The sequence below is a fragment of the Sciurus carolinensis genome, unplaced genomic scaffold (genome assembly GCF_902686445.1).
Source record: "Sciurus carolinensis unplaced genomic scaffold, mSciCar1.2, whole genome shotgun sequence".
In the NCBI taxonomy this organism is placed as follows: domain Eukaryota; kingdom Metazoa; phylum Chordata; class Mammalia; order Rodentia; family Sciuridae; genus Sciurus; species Sciurus carolinensis.
In genome coordinates this window covers 989,944-1,007,298 of record NW_025920154.1, presented here as the reverse complement: position 1 = coordinate 1,007,298, position 17,355 = coordinate 989,944, and the positions used below count along the sequence as shown (strand labels likewise).

At 37.7% G+C, this 17,355-nt stretch overlaps 1 long non-coding RNA gene across 3 annotated transcripts in view; it reads left to right on the top strand.

Moving 5' to 3' along the window:
• Positions 1 to 17,355, top strand: part of LOC124974560 (uncharacterized) — an 84,715-nt gene that overhangs the window by 21,417 nt on the left and 45,943 nt on the right. For all 3 annotated transcript variants that reach the window (XR_007106798.1, XR_007106796.1, XR_007106797.1), the window contains exons 2-3: positions 43 to 206; positions 6,959 to 7,045. This is a non-coding gene — a long non-coding RNA (uncharacterized LOC124974560). The remainder of the gene's footprint in view (positions 1 to 42; positions 207 to 6,958; positions 7,046 to 17,355) is intronic.

Here is a 17,355-nt window from a genome sequence, read left to right as displayed (position 1 = left end):
ATCTACCAGTGTTCCTACCTAATGCCCTTGTTTTATCCACAGGGCGAACTCTGTTGGAGAAACTGTTCAGCCAGCAAGAGAACGGGCCTCCAGAAGCAGAGAAATTTTGCTTATGGATCATTGCCATGGGTCTTCTACTTCCTTTTAGTGACTGCTTCAGGGAACCATGTCATCAGAATGCCCAGTCAAGTTCTGCTCCATTTGATGTAAGTAGGAGAATTCATTCTGTTTGTGAGGTGGATTGCAGTTGAAATAGTGACTGTAATGTGTGTCTGCCAGCTCACCCTATAATTTATAAACACATGTGACACAAACCTTCCTCCCCTGGGCCACTCAGTAGTTCAGTTTGTCTGTTTCTATGCTTTTCTTTTTGACTAGAGCATTAAGTACATTTGCCAAACCTCTTTTTTTTTTTTTTTTTTTTTAAACAGATAGTTTTCTAGCCTGCTGTAATCAGCAGTGATTCTAAGATGACATTTAAAATTTTTTTTGTGAGGCTGGGGATCGAATCCAGGCACTAGGCAAGTGTTCTACCATTGAGCTACACCCACAGCCCATCAGGGAGATTTTAAAATGGCTATAAGTCAGTATTTCTGACTTTGCTGGTTGTAGGCATTCTGTCAGAAACATCTCCATAGGATGAAGTAGTCCCAGTGGGCCACCTGTTTCCATCAGCCCTAGAGTGCTGTTTCAGTGCATTCCCAACTCATTTATTTACTAAATATTATCATAAAGCAGCATTTTCTGTTTTCTCCCCAGCTCACATTCACCAAGAATTAATACTGCTGAACAGTAATTTGAAAGGTATATCCATAATTCATAACAAACATCAGCACAGCTGGATTATCATTGTCAAGCCAGAGTACTCTGATCTTTCTTAGGTATGTGGTGCATGTGTGACATGGGTTATGATACATAAGATACCTGTGAATTTCTTATGAGAAAATGGAGTATGGTTGGTTCACTTGTGCAGAGCCCAAGATTTGAGTATTTGAGAGCAAGGTGTTCTCACCCACAAGGGTTATTATTTGTTCCATTGTTGCCAACTACCGCCTCTTACCGACCTTCTTCAACATGTATGCTGTGATTCAGGGAGTAAAGTAATGGGGACTTTTAAAGGACAGTGAAAATAAATATGGTAGTAAATAATAAAGGGTTTACATTTGCCTGTTCTTCCTCTTCTTACTGACTACAACCTGCAATCTTCTATCTCCCTTCAGTATTAGCCAAATAAATGGCATAAAATATTCTGAGGTCTTCTTGGTTCTTCCCATCTAAAAGAAAAATCTCCAGATAATGCTGCAACTTATGGCTTTCTTCTTAAGATTAATTTAGGACTGGGAATATAGCTCAGTTGGTAGAATGCTTGCCTTATAAACATAAGGTCCTGGGGGTTCAATCCCCAGCACCTCAAAAAAAAGAAAAAAAAAAGATTAATTTAAATATTTCCTACTGCAGTTTGTTTATTTGTTTTTAATGGTGGCTAGTCATTGCTAGGTAGATCTTTTTTTCCTGTTGGAAGAATTTTAATTTTTTCTTCCTTTGAGAGATCTGTGTTATTGTAGAGATAGCATGGGAGGGCTATGGTGTCTTAAGTGTTGTAGGGCTGTGTTCTGGAAGATATATCAATTCAGCAAGTTGGAATTATAATAAATATAGTACAGAGAAAGGCATATGCTAGCTAGGTCTAGTACTTGCTTTCTGATTAAAACTATTCTTAAATTAACTACATTTTCTTCTGTTAAAGCTCAGAAGTAAATAGTCTCATCAACAATAAATGTGGGATTATAGTAAATAGGATAACCCTCTTTTTCTCTCTTTAAATTTTTCTTATTACATGTTTGTTTTTGTGGTTCTGGGGGTAAATCCAGGACCTCCTGCATGCTAGGCAAGTGCTGTACCACTGTACTGTACCCTAGACTTTGTCTTTTTAAAAATCAACTATCCTATCCTGCTTACTTCTTAAATCTCACCCTATTCCATCCTTATCTTAGAGATTAATGATATATTTTTTTTTTTAGCTATGTTATTCTGGGGGACAGTTGGGTGTGGCGTAATAAGAGAAAAACACACAAATAACATCCCTTATTATCCTAGGCAACAAACTCCTCAAAATGGAGTTTCTTTCCCCCAATTTGGTGTAATTTCATTTTCTCCTTACCATGTTCATTCATTGTCTCCTCCCCCCCACCAAATTGAACACAAACTAAGAAATTAGAGGAATTCTCAGAGCGTTTTTTAATGCATTTAAATAGCAGTTCAGCAACAGAACCATACATTTATTAAACACAAAGATTGTCTTTAAAACCCAGAGAAGTAATAATCCAGGGGGCCAGAAGATGGAGGTATCAATGGAGGATGGAAGGAAGGTGTTTATCTCTAGGAAGAGAAGTTTGTGATAATTAGTCTCTCTGCTGAAAGTAACTTTTGGGGGCATTTCTAACCAATAATTCTATTGTAGTCAGTTGCCCTTCAAGAAGGAGTGCCCCATAGGAATAAGCTCACAATTGGCACCTTTCCCATCCCCTAGCTTTGTAACTTTATTTCCTTTCCTAACAGTAACTTGCCCCTCTCCCTTTCATAATTAAAGTAAAGAAGTTTTTTGTTGTTGTTGTTGTTTTTTTTTTTGGTACTGGGGATTGATCTCAGGAGAACTTTCATCCCCAGCTCTTTTTTATTTTTTATTTTGAGACAGGTTCTCCTTAAATTGCCCAGGTTAGCCTCAAACTTGCTATGTTCTTGTCTCAACCTCCCAAATTGCTGGGATTGCAGTTATGCTCTCCCATACATGGCTAGTGAAAAAGAATTTTGATGTGGGGATATTACAGGTGCACTTTGTGGACTGGCCTACTTCAGTTAAGCCTTTTGATTTTGGTCCCATGTTATCATATACATTTTGGATTATTGAATGCTGTAGAAAGTATGAATGAAATACCCATTGTTGCTGACATTTTAACTTAAGTTTTTAAGAACTTTAAAAGACACAGATAGGTTTGTGTAATCATGTTAATTTATTTACAATTGTTTATTAAATATATTCTATGTGACAGGTATAACAAAGATCATTATAAAATAATACAACAAATATGGGAGACCCTAAAAAAAAAAGGAAAGAAAAGAAGCAACAAAAGAAAAGAAGCAACAAAAGAAAAGAGTCCAGTGTGGTAACCAACCCCTCAGTCTCCCAGATACTGAGAAAGCTGAGGCAGTAGGATCATAAATTTTGGGTCAGCCTGGTCAATTTAGCAAGACTGTATTAAAAAAAAAAAAAAAAAAAAAAAAAAAAAAAACGGAGTGGGAGGTGGTTGGTGGTAGATATAGCTCAGGTATAAGTCCCTTGCTAACCATGTGTGAGTCCCTGGGTTCAATCCCCAGTAACAACTGTCCCCCACCCTCACGCCGCCCCCCAAAGTTTGCAAACCAAGAAGCAGCAGCCATTGGTACAAAAAAAAAAAAAAAAGGAAAGTAAATCTAGAAGGAACAAGGTTGGGTGAAGGGGTATATTAGAGAAAGTTACTGCCCAGGCTCCTATTCCTCTGCCTATGCAAATGAGGCATGTTGGAAGTTCAATCCTGATTGATTGGTTTTATGTAAATGAAGGATTTCAATCATGACCATTCCTGATTTGTCGATATTTGCATATGACTCTATGTAGGTCTTAGCAGCAAAATGAGACTTTACAGAGAATAGGAGCCTGTTTATCCAACCAGTAAAATGCCTCAGGTAAGGGTCACAAAGATAAGTGAATGGTTCCTCCAGGAACACAGGGTACATGTATGACCCCACAGTCAGCAAATGGCTGTCAGGCGCCATTTTTAATTTTAGGCAGTTTACCATTTGGGACACTCGTTGGAGATTCAACTTTTCCTTTTTTGGTGGTGGTGGGGCACTGGGGGCTGAACACAGGAATACTTTGCCGAGCCACCTCTCTCAATGTAAGAACCCAGAAACCACTCCAGACACGGGAACTCACATAAGAGGGTTTATTAAGCAAACAGAGCATCTCCCTGCAGGGTAAGAGAGAAAATGAGAGGAAAAGAGAGAGAGAGTGCGTGCAAGAGAGTGTGTGAAAAGTGAGAAGGAGAGAGAAAGAAAGTGAGAAGGAGAGAGAAAGCATGAATGTGAGGAGAAAAGAGAGAGCATGAAAGTGAGGAGAAGAGAGAAAATGGCGGGGACCTATTCTTAAGCAAGTCAAATTCGGGGGTTAACAGGATCAGTAATGGAGAAGGATACCTGCAGGCTGACTGATGAACCAATAGGTAGCTAGGGTATTCACAGACTGACAAGAAGTTGGGAGGCAGGGAAATGACAGCAGCCTAAAGGGCAGGGAGCAGCTTTATATTATATTACACTCAGCCCTTTTCATTTTTTATTTTGAGACAAGGTCTTGCAAAGCCTTGGTTACAAGACTTTTTTTGAACTTGCCAAGGCTGGCCAGCAACTTGAAATCTTCCTGCCCCAGCTTCCCAAGTAGCTGGGATTGCAGGCATAGATCCATGCATCCAAGATTCAGTTTTTCTTGAAGTTCACATGGGCAATGTTATAGGCTTCTGAGATATGTTAGCAAGCAAGAGAAATTATTTTACTGTTCTCTTGAAATGTATGTCCTACTCAGGGTGGGGGAATGAAACAACAGATGAAAGCATAGGTTAATTTTTTTTTTTTCTTTTAGATTATAACAAATGCTATGAAGGAAATAAACCTGAATAACTTGCTAGCATGAACAGGGTGGGGTAGGATGAATGCAGAGGGGAGTCTCTCTGGGGACCTATGAGGCCTGATGTAAGGAAAGGTCTTTCTAGGCAGCTCCAGGTAAGTTCATAGTGCCATGAAGGAGCACAAGCATGACCTGTGTGGGCACAGCATGAGAGGGTCTGTGTGGCTGAAGCTTAGTGAGATAGGGACAGAAAGGACTCATGAGCCAGAAAAGCAGTGTCTTTAAATCCATGGAAAAGCTGGCCGGGTGGCACATGCCTATAATCCCAGGGATTCAGGAGGCTGAGTCAAGAGGCCAGCCTCAGCAATTTAGCAAGGCCTTAAGCAATTTAACTAGGCCCTTCTGAAAATGAAAAATAAAAAGGGATGGGGATGTGATTCAGTGGTTAAGTGCCCCTGGATTAAATCCCCAGTACCAAAAAAATCAGTCAATCCACATGGAAGGAATATGTTTTTTGTTGTTGTTTGTTTTTAAATATGAAAGTGGGAGCTTCTGGGAGGCTTTGTACAGGGGGAAGAAATTAGAATACTTACTTTGTATTTCATGTAGATCACTCTGCCTATTCTTTGGATACTAGGGTGTAGGGATTACAGTAGAAGCAGGAATACCAGGTGGGCTGTTGCAGTACTTGAGTGGGAGGAGGTGACAGCAGCTTGGGGTAGAATGGTGGCCAGAGAGATAGTTATATTTCAGGATGGATTCTGGAGTTGGATCTGATGGGACTTATGGCATTTAGACTTCTGGTGGGTCAGATGTGAGAACCAAGGAAAAAGAAGAAATCAAGGATGACTTCATGGTTTGGGTTTGAAATAGCTGGGCAAATGGATGGTTGTACCATTTGCTGAGGATAGAGAAGATAGGCCAATTTTAGGAGGAAAAATATAAGAACAGAACTTATATTTGTTATATACTTTCCTTGAATTCTTTTTATTTTTTTCTTATACCTACTTTATTCCATGACAAACACGAACTTTTGTTTTTGTTGAGTAGAATGATGTTGGTTTTCAAAATTAGGGTCAGGATACTTAAAATGATTTCATCCATCAAAAGGACTGGTAGAAATGATCTCACTGATAAGCGGATGATGACACATAATGGGGGGTGGGAGGGGGGCAAGAATGGAGGAAGGAAGGACTGTATAGAGGGAAAAGAGGGGTGGGAGGGGTGGGGGAAGGGGAAAAAAACAATGAATCAAACAACATTACCCTATGTAAATTTATGATTACACAAATGGTATGCCTTTACTCCATGTACAGAGAAACAACATGTATCCCATTTGTTTACAATAAAAAAAAGTATAATTTTAAAAGTATATCAATTATCTAAAATATGGAAATATAAGTCTCATACTCTATGAGATTTAGAATAATTAATTCTGATGGCAAAAATGGAAGTAACTGATTTTTTTTCTTTGTTTTTCCAATTATGGCTTGTTAATTTCATTTAGGATGCTATGGAAATTTATTTACTTATACAAAAAGAATGTGGACTTGGGTTCAATCATAAGTAAATACAAAGCCAAAAGTCAAAAAAAAAAAAAAAAAAGTACTGATAGAAATAAACATTGTCATCCTTTAAGAGCCTAATAAATGTGCTGGTACTTCATTCTATTTCCAAGTGGTCTGGGGATCCAGAAACTTATCACTTGACTTTTTTTTGCCAGTATATCACATGTGCCTTTTGTTTTTGTGGTTCTCCCCCCAAGCTTTGTATTTTCAGTAGAATTCTATGCTAGAGCTAGAATCTAGAGAAAACAAATTCCTTATCATTTTTAGTTTCAGGCCATTGCCATGGCACTGTGGAGAAGCATACCTGTCTTCAACCTATCGCTGAAGGGTTTTTACCTCTTACATGTGAGTGGAGGTCATAATGCAAGAACAAGTCCAGTATATGGTCCCCTTAATATTGCTTTTCCTCTGAACGTATTTATAGTGAGATCCCTTTCACTGTCAGCTGTTTTCAAACCAACCACACTTACCTTGCATAATTGTTAATTATCTATTGATAAGGCTTTCTAGGATTTCTTTATTCATAACTATGTTAAATATCACAAAAATTAGGCAAGTTTATTTGACCTGAGCCATTTTTGCAGGAGTATGTGTTTATAGCTACTCAATCCTTCATGAACTGATCTCAAATGCCTGTCTAGTGGAATCTATTTGGATTTATGTTTTGTATGTTGCAGTTAACTTGATTTTGACAAATTTGCTGAAGTGTTATTTTTTGCTTTTTGTTTTGCAGTGCTGGTGATTAAACCCAGTGGTGCTCCACCGAACTATATATCCTCAGCACCCCATCACCCCCCACCCCTTTTTTTGGAGACAAGTGGTAAGTTGCCAAGACTGGTCTTTAGTTTGTGTGGGGGATAGGGATTGAACTCTGGGGTACTGTACCACTTACCTATATCCCTAACCCCTCTTACTATAGTTTGAAACAGGACTTTCCTACATTGCCAGGATTGGCCTCAAATTTGTAATCCTTCTGTCCCAGCCTCCCAAATTGCTGCAATTACAGTTGTGTACCACTGTACCTAGCCAGATCTGCTGATTTTGGTAAATATGAGGTGATTCCCATGTTTACCAGATGGGCAAGAGCTCCTTGGTGTGTATGTAAAAGAACATAGGTTTGGATGAGTGTGTGAGTAAAGAAGACATGAAAATTCAAGCCATAAAAGACTAAAACAAGATCTTAAACTTGCTGAAAGGTGTCATTAATCAAAACCAAGAGCAACTAAGAGTAAACAGTGAAATGTAATCTATTCATTGTCACCAATAGCCAGGACAAAAGTGAATAAACAGAAGTGATTATTATTGTTTGAATTCATTTTTTTTCTTCAGAGCAGGAAGAATATTTAGAAGCTATTTATTCACTCTGAAAAATAGATTCATTTTCATTTGTCTTTATAGGTTAAATACAAACTTGCATAAATTCTGATGATTGCAGGATACCTCAGTAATTTTCCTATAGATGATAATGATCCTGTAGATTATTGTATCCACTGTTTTTATATTCAGCTGTCAAAATAAAATACTAGTGGTTCAACTAAAAAAATTAAAAAGCTATTTATTCAAGCCCCTCCTCATACAGTTTTTTTCTTGAGAAACAGTAAAAGCTATGACACATCTTTCATCTCTGAGGGAATATCCATATATACATACATATAATTGTTCCTCAGTATCTGCTGGGAATTTGTTGCAGGACCTTTTCACTATACCAAATTCTGCAGATGCTAGCATCTAAAAGTATTTTCATCTAACCTATGCCCATATTCTTATATACTTACAATTATCTTTGGATTACTTATAATACCTAATAGAATGTAAATGCTATGTAAATAGTTATTATACCGAATTATTTAGGGAAGAATGATAAAAATGTTTGTACATGTTCAGCACAGATGAAGTTTTGTTTTGAATATTTTTTAATTCAAGGTTTGTTGAATTTGCAGATGCAGAACGCAGAGATGGAGGGGTGATTTATATATACACATTTTACTATATATTTTTGAAACATTTTTGTGTATAGTAATAACTCATCAAGTTGTTTATTTTAAATGTGGTATTAAATGATACTGTTTAGACCAGCTTTAAATTAAAAAAAACATATTTTGCTTTTAGTTGTAGATGGACACAGTACCTTTATTTTTATGTGGTGCTGAGGATCAAACCCAGGGCTTCACGCATGCTGAGTGACTGCTCTAACACTGAGCTACAACCCCAGCCCTAAATTTTTTTAGCTGACATTTCTTTTCCTTACAGATACTTCTAATTTTAGCATAGAAGTCACTGGTAAAATTTATGATTTTATTTATTGGAATTCATTTTATAAACATGTATTAAATCTATTCCATTAGGCAGGTTTCTAAGATCTTTGTTAATGAAGTGACAAAAATAGATTTAAACTGAAATCCCTTCCTTCAATTTGACTCATTTTATTTTAGGTTTTAATTTTAAGAACTTAGAAAAATTCCTGATTTCTGTATCCACATGGTTAAAGAGCAAGTGAGCTGCATGACAAACAGCAGGCCCTGCTCCTTGCCCTAGCCCTGCTCCATTTAGTGTGATTCCCTGTGCTCCCTGCTCTTGTGCAACCCTGTGGACCTGGGGTATTTACATTTGCTGATGCCATTCTTAGCATTGTCATTGCCTTCTGACTGTCACAGGTGAGGATTTAGCTCACTTATACCCATGTTCTTTATAATCCCTTTTTAATCCCTCCCTGTTCTTTATAATACAGGTAATATTGCTTTAGTTTCTCTTTAGCAGTCTTTGAATTTTAAATATATGCCTATAGTTTTTTGCTATTTTCCATCAACTTTGGATAATATCTCTTGCTGTCCCACTTACCTTATGAAATTATACCTTATCTTTTGCTCTCCTGAATCTGAGCCACATCTGCCTTCCAGTTTCTACCAGATGCTTTTTTCTCTGGCGGGGGTTGAGGGGTTTGGGGGTGCAGTGCTAGGGATGGATCCCAGAACTTTCTATTTCATAAACCTGAGCTTTACCACCAAGCTACTTTCCTAGCCCTAGGGCATACATTTAAGGTTAATGTTTTATCAATACATTTATTCTAAAAGTTGGGAAACATGAACTGCTTTTAAATATTGATTTGCAGAGGCAGGTAATGTGTTCTGATTCTGTTTTCTTCTCACTATCCCAATATTATAGATGACATTCAAAAGAGTTGTTTTTCAGGTCAAGTTCAAATGAATTTTATATTTAACAATCACTTGCTTGAAAGTGTTCCAGGTATTCTGTGTTTAGTTTACATGTAGTTTGTCCCTTTCTTCCGCAGGCTTTACCCACCTGGCACAAGAATTTGTTGTTGTTTTTCTTCTCCTCTCTCTCTCTTTTTTTTTTTTTTTTTTTTTTTTTTTTTGCTGTATTGGGAATTGAACCCAGGATGCTCTACCACTGAGCTACAGCACCAGTCCTTTTTTATTTATGAGATAGGGTCTTGCTAAATTACCTTCCTCGCAGCTAGGATCACAGGCATGGATCACTATACTTGGGAGAACAGTTTTTGATTGCCTCTTATTTTCTTTTTGGGGAGAAGAAACATGACCCCGCTCCTTCCATATGCTTAATGTCTTTGAGTTTCCATTTAATGAAATTCCTTACCACCACCACCCCACCACCCCCAACCAACCCAGGTTCTCTAGCATGCAAAGTTGAGTTCTGGGTGGCACTCTTTCACTGAGTTATTTAGATATTTGCTTTTTCACCTCTTTCCTTCTCTTCCTGCCCTCTCCATCCCCAACTTTTCAGTTACTCGGGACACAGATGAAAAGAAAGGCTCAGTTCTCTACTGGCTTATAGTATACCATGTAGAATAAGACTTGCAAAATAATTCTTGAAGCTCAGTTATTGAAGAGGGTTTCATAGACTATCCTGGATATCCTACTTCCTCCTGTGTGAAATTAGTGGCTTAGTTTCTCAAAGTTATTTCTTCTCTGTAAAGTGAGGAATAATATAGTAGTTTCTGAGTAAGGAGGAAGCATGATATAAGTCAAGCATTTTGCATACTCTAGGGCACATAGAAAGTGTTCAGTGTTTTTGCCATCACCAGAGATCCTACTCATGTTTGGGGCCCCACTAGAGATATGTACACCAGCAGGAGCAAAGGAGAAACATTAGCAGGGTCACTTTGGTAGTTCTTGGGGCAAGACTTAAAGAACATAGGTGTTTACTCCAGCTTTAAAAGGAGAGGTCTGTGCACTAGGGAGCACATGTGAATTCTTGGAGATTCATGAGAACTTGGTTTATAAGTATTTCCTCAAGTGTAAGTTGATAGAATGATGTGTAGAAAGGAGGCCAGACATGCAAACAAGAACATTTATGTCACCCTGGGGATGCTTTTGAATAACTTTGAATTGTTGAGTCATAAACAGGTATTTACAAAATATTACTTTGGTGGTGGCAGAGTATAAAGGAGATTGAATAAAGTTAAAATTAGCATCCAGGTGATCAGAAAAGAACCTAAACTGAAAACAGGTAGTGGGGCTGGAAAAAGATAAGTATGAGGAATATTTAGGATTGATGGGAATTACCATTTGATTGGATGTGGGGAAATAGAATAGATGACTTCTTTAGGTTTCTGATTTGCATTTCTGAGATAATCTACTAAGAGCCAATATACTAGAGGGAATAGGTTTTAGGGAAGATGATAATTCTTTTCTGGACATATATAATTTATTCTTTGAGACATCATGGTGTCAGTTGATAGAGGGCAAAGAAACTAATGTTGCTAGCATATACCATAAGTTATGTGCTTAAAAAAAAAGTGAATCAGTAGATTAAGAGAAATTTAATGAATCAAAAGATTTAAATGCTTTGTCCCTTAGATTTTTCTTTTTTCTTTTTTCTTTTGGGGGTGTGTGTCTCTGTATGTGTGATAACTGGGGATCCAACCCAGGGCCTCATCTGCTAGGCAAGTGGTCTACCCCTGAGCCATCTCCTCATCCCCAAGATTAAAGTTTTTGAGGACAATGAAGAATAAGTGAGAGGGGCTAGGGATATAGCTTATTTGGCAGAGTGCTTGCCTCACAAGCACAAGGCCCTGGGTTCAGTCCACAGCACTGCAAAAAGAAAAAAAGAGTAAGTGAGAATATACAGCTAATGGATTCACTGAAGCTTGTGGCCAGAGGGGTGGTATTGTTGTTAAGGATTTCAGAGATGGAGGTGTTCCAGTGGACTTCAGTCAGTGGTAGAGAGAATACTCACTGTCATTAGGACACTCAGGAGTGTTGACTGGAACATAACTTTCCATTGAGTCATAGAAGAGTCAGCTTGTGAAGCACACACAGGACCATATGATAGTCCTGGGCAAGTACGAGACTATACTGCAGAGGTCAGTAAATGTCTGTGATAAGCAGGGATAAATGTGACACAATTGGATGAGTGACCCTCAGAGGTGAAGAGGGTTGTACACAAAGAGGACTTGGAATATTTTCCAGATGATAATAGAGGGCTAAATTATAAGGCCATTTTGCCTGAGAAGAATGGGATAAATTAGCTGTCACGTCAGTTATCATCTGTTTGGATTATTGTATTGGCCTTTTCATTACCTCCTTGGGTTTGCCTAGTCTCCAGTCCAGTTACCTTAATCTCCCTTGGTTCTTATTTTCATGGCCATGTTGTTCTCCAGAGGATATTTGACAATGTTAGAAGATATTTTTGATTGTCACAATGTGGGGAGGGTTGCAGCTGGCATCCAGAGGGCAGAGGCCAAAGATGCTGTGAAGCATTCTACAATGCACAGGATACTCCATCCATCCCCCAGCAAAGATTTATCCCGTACTAATGACTATAGCACTGAGGTTGAGAAACTCTTTAATCTATATCTGATCATATCATTTTTTATTCATAAGCCTTCAATGGTTTCTCTGTTTAAATAAAGTCCACATTCCTTGGATCTCATGGTCTTTCTCTTGCCTTCAATCCTTTCTACTTTTCTAGCTTCTGACCTGCTCCCCTTTCTCCTACAGATTTTGTCCTTCACCATGCTGAAGTGCTATCGGCTTTCCTGACTGTCCATGTTTTCTCACAACTGTGGGTTTCTCTGCTTCTGTTATTTCTCCATTAAGTTACATTCTTTTTCATAGGATACTGTTCATAGTTAGATGTCCTCTTTCTCAGACTTCTTTAGCCATCTAACTCTACATTGTTTCTCTCAAAGGACCTATTGTACACATTACAATTGACATTTACCCAAACGTAAATTAAATTTTGTGTAAAGATGTCTCCTTGAACAGTGCAGTGCTAAGTCCCTGTGTTTAACTGACAGGTCTCCTCAGAGTGGTTAAGAGCAGATTCTAGTCCTAGGCTGTGTTCTAATCCCATTTCTTCTACTTAGGTAAGGTGTTAGAATGTTTATCCAAGGTCACAGTAAAATTTTTATGTATAATAATAATTTTTACTTCTGGCGGTATCTTGAATTAATTTATCAAGGAAACATTTAGCACAATGCCTGGCACATAAGTGCCATGCAGTTATTAACAATTATTACTTTTAATTATTGTCTTCAAAGTTTTGATCGCAGAATGTGGCATAGCAATTCAACAAATGTCTTGTGAAGAAAAGGGCTGTCAGGAATCCAGGGCGACCAAAGAGAGGAGAAACTGGAGATCTATAGAGTGCCTTGTCTTGAATGATCAAGGCTTACCTATGTTTAATAATCATGAAAACCCATGGAGGGAGGGAAGCAAGATGTGATGGAATGTGAATTTGTTTGGGAATTAGTTGGCTTGAGACTTGACTCTGTTGGATCTCTACTTCTGGGCTCATTGCCATCATTCTTTCTTATTCTGTTTACTATTCTTGATTTTACTGCTTTGATTACCACATTCTTGCCCCAGTGCTTGCTCCTCCACATCTTTATGGAGCGAGTAGAATGGAAATGGAAAGAATAAGAAACGCTATGAGGAAGTAACTGCAAATTGTAAAGGCGCACCTGTCATGCCTGCCTACCTGAAGTCATTTTCGTGACCACTCCATAGTGACCAACTTCCCTAGTTTTGTCTATAGATTGTGACCATTCAAATATTGACATATGACTAACTTATTTAGCTTTATGTATGCATGTGTGTAGGGCATACTTTCTAGATGACATGGCATGAAGGAATGAAGTATACTGCTTTCTATAACACCTCACCCAAGAATAAAGACATCTCTTTCATCCGGAATTCCTAAGACAGAGAGGAACCAGAATGACCTGGAGATTGATTTGCTATGTAGCATTGCTCTTCTCTTTCAAAGAACTCTTCTAAATGGAATAAGTTTGATATTCTTACTTGGATAATTCTCATGGGGTAGATTACTGATGGGAACAAGTAAAAAATATCTCTAGGAAGAAATTTGCTAAGTTTTTTCCAAAAGACATTTTTCATCTATTTTCATGTTTAATTATAAAATGGATTTGTTTTTTAAAGAATGTAAGTAGATATATATTAAGACATTTCAACTTGACCTCATTCTTTGAAGGTTGTTCACTTACCACTTACATGATTTTGGAAAAATTTCCCTGTATTAATATATTTTTTTAAACAAAGATAGTCAAGCAAAGTAGTTTCTCATAATCAATCTTTCTTTTCTTCCTTTTTTTCCTCAGAGTACTGGGGGTTGAATTCAGGGGTACTCCATCCCTGAGCTACATCTTCAGCCCTTTTTCTCTATTTTTGAGACAGGGTTTCAAAAATTATACTGAGGTTGGCCTTAAACTTGCCTTCTGCCTTAGCCTCCTGCTAGCTGAGATTATAGGTGTGTGCCATGGTGCCTACCTAGTAATTGTTTTATTAGCATTTTTTTAAGTTGTAGATAGATACAATACCTTTATTTTATTTTATTTTATATGGTACCGAGGATTGAACCCAGTGCTTCACACACGTGAGGCAAGTGCCCTACCACTGAAACATGATCCCAACCCCTAGTCATTGCTTTTAACCACAGGGTTGATTAATTGTATACTACCAAATTATGTCCTCTGTGTTTGTAGTTAGATAGTTCAGTGTGAAATAGAGTTTTTATTATATATTTTAAAAATTATTATTTTTTTGGGTTCTATGGTTTTGAAAATTACTGTCATGTTTCTTTTTATCTCTAATTTGTCCTGTTACCACTCAGTGAATGTTTATGTAACTGAATCCTATAGCAATTAGTATCCAAATTTTTCTTTTATATACATACATTGTGTGTGTGTGTGTGTGTGTGTGTGTGTATAGTTTTAGATGGATACCTTTATTTTATTTATTTATTTTTATATGGTACTGAGAATCGAACCCAGTGCCTCCCATGTGCAAGGCAAGCAGTTACTGAGCTACAATCCCAGCCCCACATTTTTCTACATATGTGTTTGAGCATATGTTTTAACTATACTTTGAGATTACTATGTTTAAGCTTCTTTTGAGATTTTTCTGATCTGATATGTGAATTAATAAATTTCTAATACATGCTACTTTTTGCTTTATTTCAGAAGGGCAAATAGGCGATCTTCTGCACTATGTTGTTTAGAAATCTTACTGCAGTCTTATTTAAATGGCACATGTGCTTAGCATGTGTGAGGTCCTGTGTTCAATCTGAGAATGAGAACCAAAAAGTGTTGTTACAGAAGTAGTAATGGTAATTATTTTTATTTCTCTCAACACATTTTTCTGAGCTCAGAAAATGCAGCCATTCAGTACTTGTATGGACTTTAAAATGTTACCCAACCATGAAGTTCATTTAAGTTTAGAAAAATGAATTTTTAAAAGACATTTGTGGCAGTCACACCTTTTAAAGGAGGGTGTACTTTGTTTTTTCTCATATAAGAGGACTGTGGTGTTTCAGATATCCGTTTGGCTTTCAGAAACAGGTACTTTTTATCACCCATTTGGCAAATAGTGTTGGGTGATTCAATTCATTTTGAATTTCTGTGATGGACTTTTTATTAAAAAGGGTGACTCAACCCAACTTTTCTGTCATGATTTTCTTTTCTTATCCTTCTGTTGGGTATGCACTGAATATCAATCAGTTCTGTTGATGGAACTTGAATTTCTTTTGACCTTCTTTCCCTTATCTCAAGAACCAGGAGAAGTGTAGCATTGGTAAGCTGTGAAAGTGCAGGTACCTTGTACTAAGAGAACATCACCCCAGCCAGGAGCTTTTGGAGTTCCCCCTCCCCCTCCCAATATTTATTGGACTTAGGAAACTTGAAGGAAGATTTATTCAGGAGCTAACAAAGATTTTCTTAAGGAGCCAGATAGAAAGCATTTTAGTTTTAGTAACTATCTTAGAGATGCAAATTACTCACCTCTGCTGTCACACCATGAAATCAGCCACAATTTCACAATGAATAAATATAGCTGTATGTCCTAATACAACTTTTTCTTACAAAACAATGGGCTAATCATATTTGTCTTGTAGGCTGTAGTTGACTGACTTCTAGTTTATACTCAGGCAAAATTTAGAAAGTGAATCATTTGGTGAGTTTGATTTTTCTGCCTTCAACTATGTGTGGTTAATAGCCAATCGCACAAATTTTACTAAACTTTTCTATGAAAAAATGCATATCTTCTTTCCATTGTGAAAAATGCATATCTTCTTTCTATTCTTATGTGGCTTACTGCAAAAGAGACTTCTAGATGAACAGACACAGAGACACATTTATTTAGTATTGGTATTTAGTGGGAGGTGGTAGAAAGCTTTGTGTGGTCAGTATGACTGTAGCCAAGAGTCAGCCTTGGTAGGGAGTGGAGGAGGCACAGAGGAGCCACCTTAGGAATCAATGCTGGGTCATTCTTTTATGAAGGCTTATGGAAGAAGGGTTTAGGAACTGAACCTTAGTTGCAAGAATGGTAGGAAGCCACTGGAGGTTGTTAGATGGAGGAGTGTGGGATGATCAGATTTATGTATCAGAGGGAACATTCTGTGGTGTAGTGACTAAAAGGTATGCTCTGGGTGTGGTTTGGAGATTGGCAGACTAAGGGAGTTGTTATAATTGATGCAGGAGAGATAGATATTGGCTTCAATTGTGAAGAAGGTGTGGGTAGAAGATGGTGATTTTTTTTGTTGTTAGTTGGACTTTTTAAAATTATTGAAAAATAGTATATGTGCCTCCAGTTTCCCCAATCCTTTTTTTTTTTTTTTTTTTGTACTAGGGATTGAACCTAGGGACACTTAACAACTGAACCACATCCCCAGCTCTTTTTCTTTTGAGACAGGGTCTCCCTAAGTTGCTTAGGACCTCACTAAGTTGCTGAGACTGGTTTCAAACTTGGCATTCCTCCTGCTTCAGCCTCCCAAGTTGCTTGGATTACAGGTGTGTGCTGCTGCACCCTGCTCCCAGTCCTTCTGATTTATGGTATTGGGAATTGAAACCAGGGCCTTGCACATGCCAGGCAAGTGCTCTTCCACTGAAGCATATTCCAAGTTCCTCTCTTTTTCATTTTATTTTGACTTTGTGTGATGTAACACTGCATGCTACTTAATATATTGCGTAATCTTCTGGCAAGGTTAGATGACCATAACTAAAGGTTTTCTTCTTCATTCAGAAAACTGCGTCCTTAACCAGTGTTTTTCAAACCCTTGGATGCAAAATAATGAACTCCAGGGATGTACCTGTTTCCAGCAACCTCTGCTGATGCATTTCCTGTCAGTGAACTTATGCATGTACAAAGTGACCACTCAGGGTAAGCAAGCACACACTCATGATGTCAAGTTCTGGAAGAATCTCTAACTACATTTTGATCCCTTTACCTAAGCCTACCCCTCTCCTTTGAAAAGACTTCAAATTATTCAGGGAGTTGCACTACGATAAGAAATTTATCTTTTCCTTAATAAATTATAATCTTATTTTTCTTTACATATTACTGTCACTATATAAGAGGTTTGAGGAGGTCTTTCCATCAGAAAAGACCTTTACTGGGACCTTCCAGGTTCTTGACTTGTTGCAGAAAAGAATTTAAGAGACTGACCCAGTGGAGCATGCCTGTAACACCAGTGACTTTGGATGCTGATGTAGAAACATTCCAAGTTCATGACCAGCCTCAGTAACTTAGTGAAACCTGTCTCAAAAAATAAATATATAAACAAAATTAAAAGGATTATGGATGTAGCTCAGTGGTAAAGCACCCGTAGATTCAATTCCCAGTTGTGGGGTCG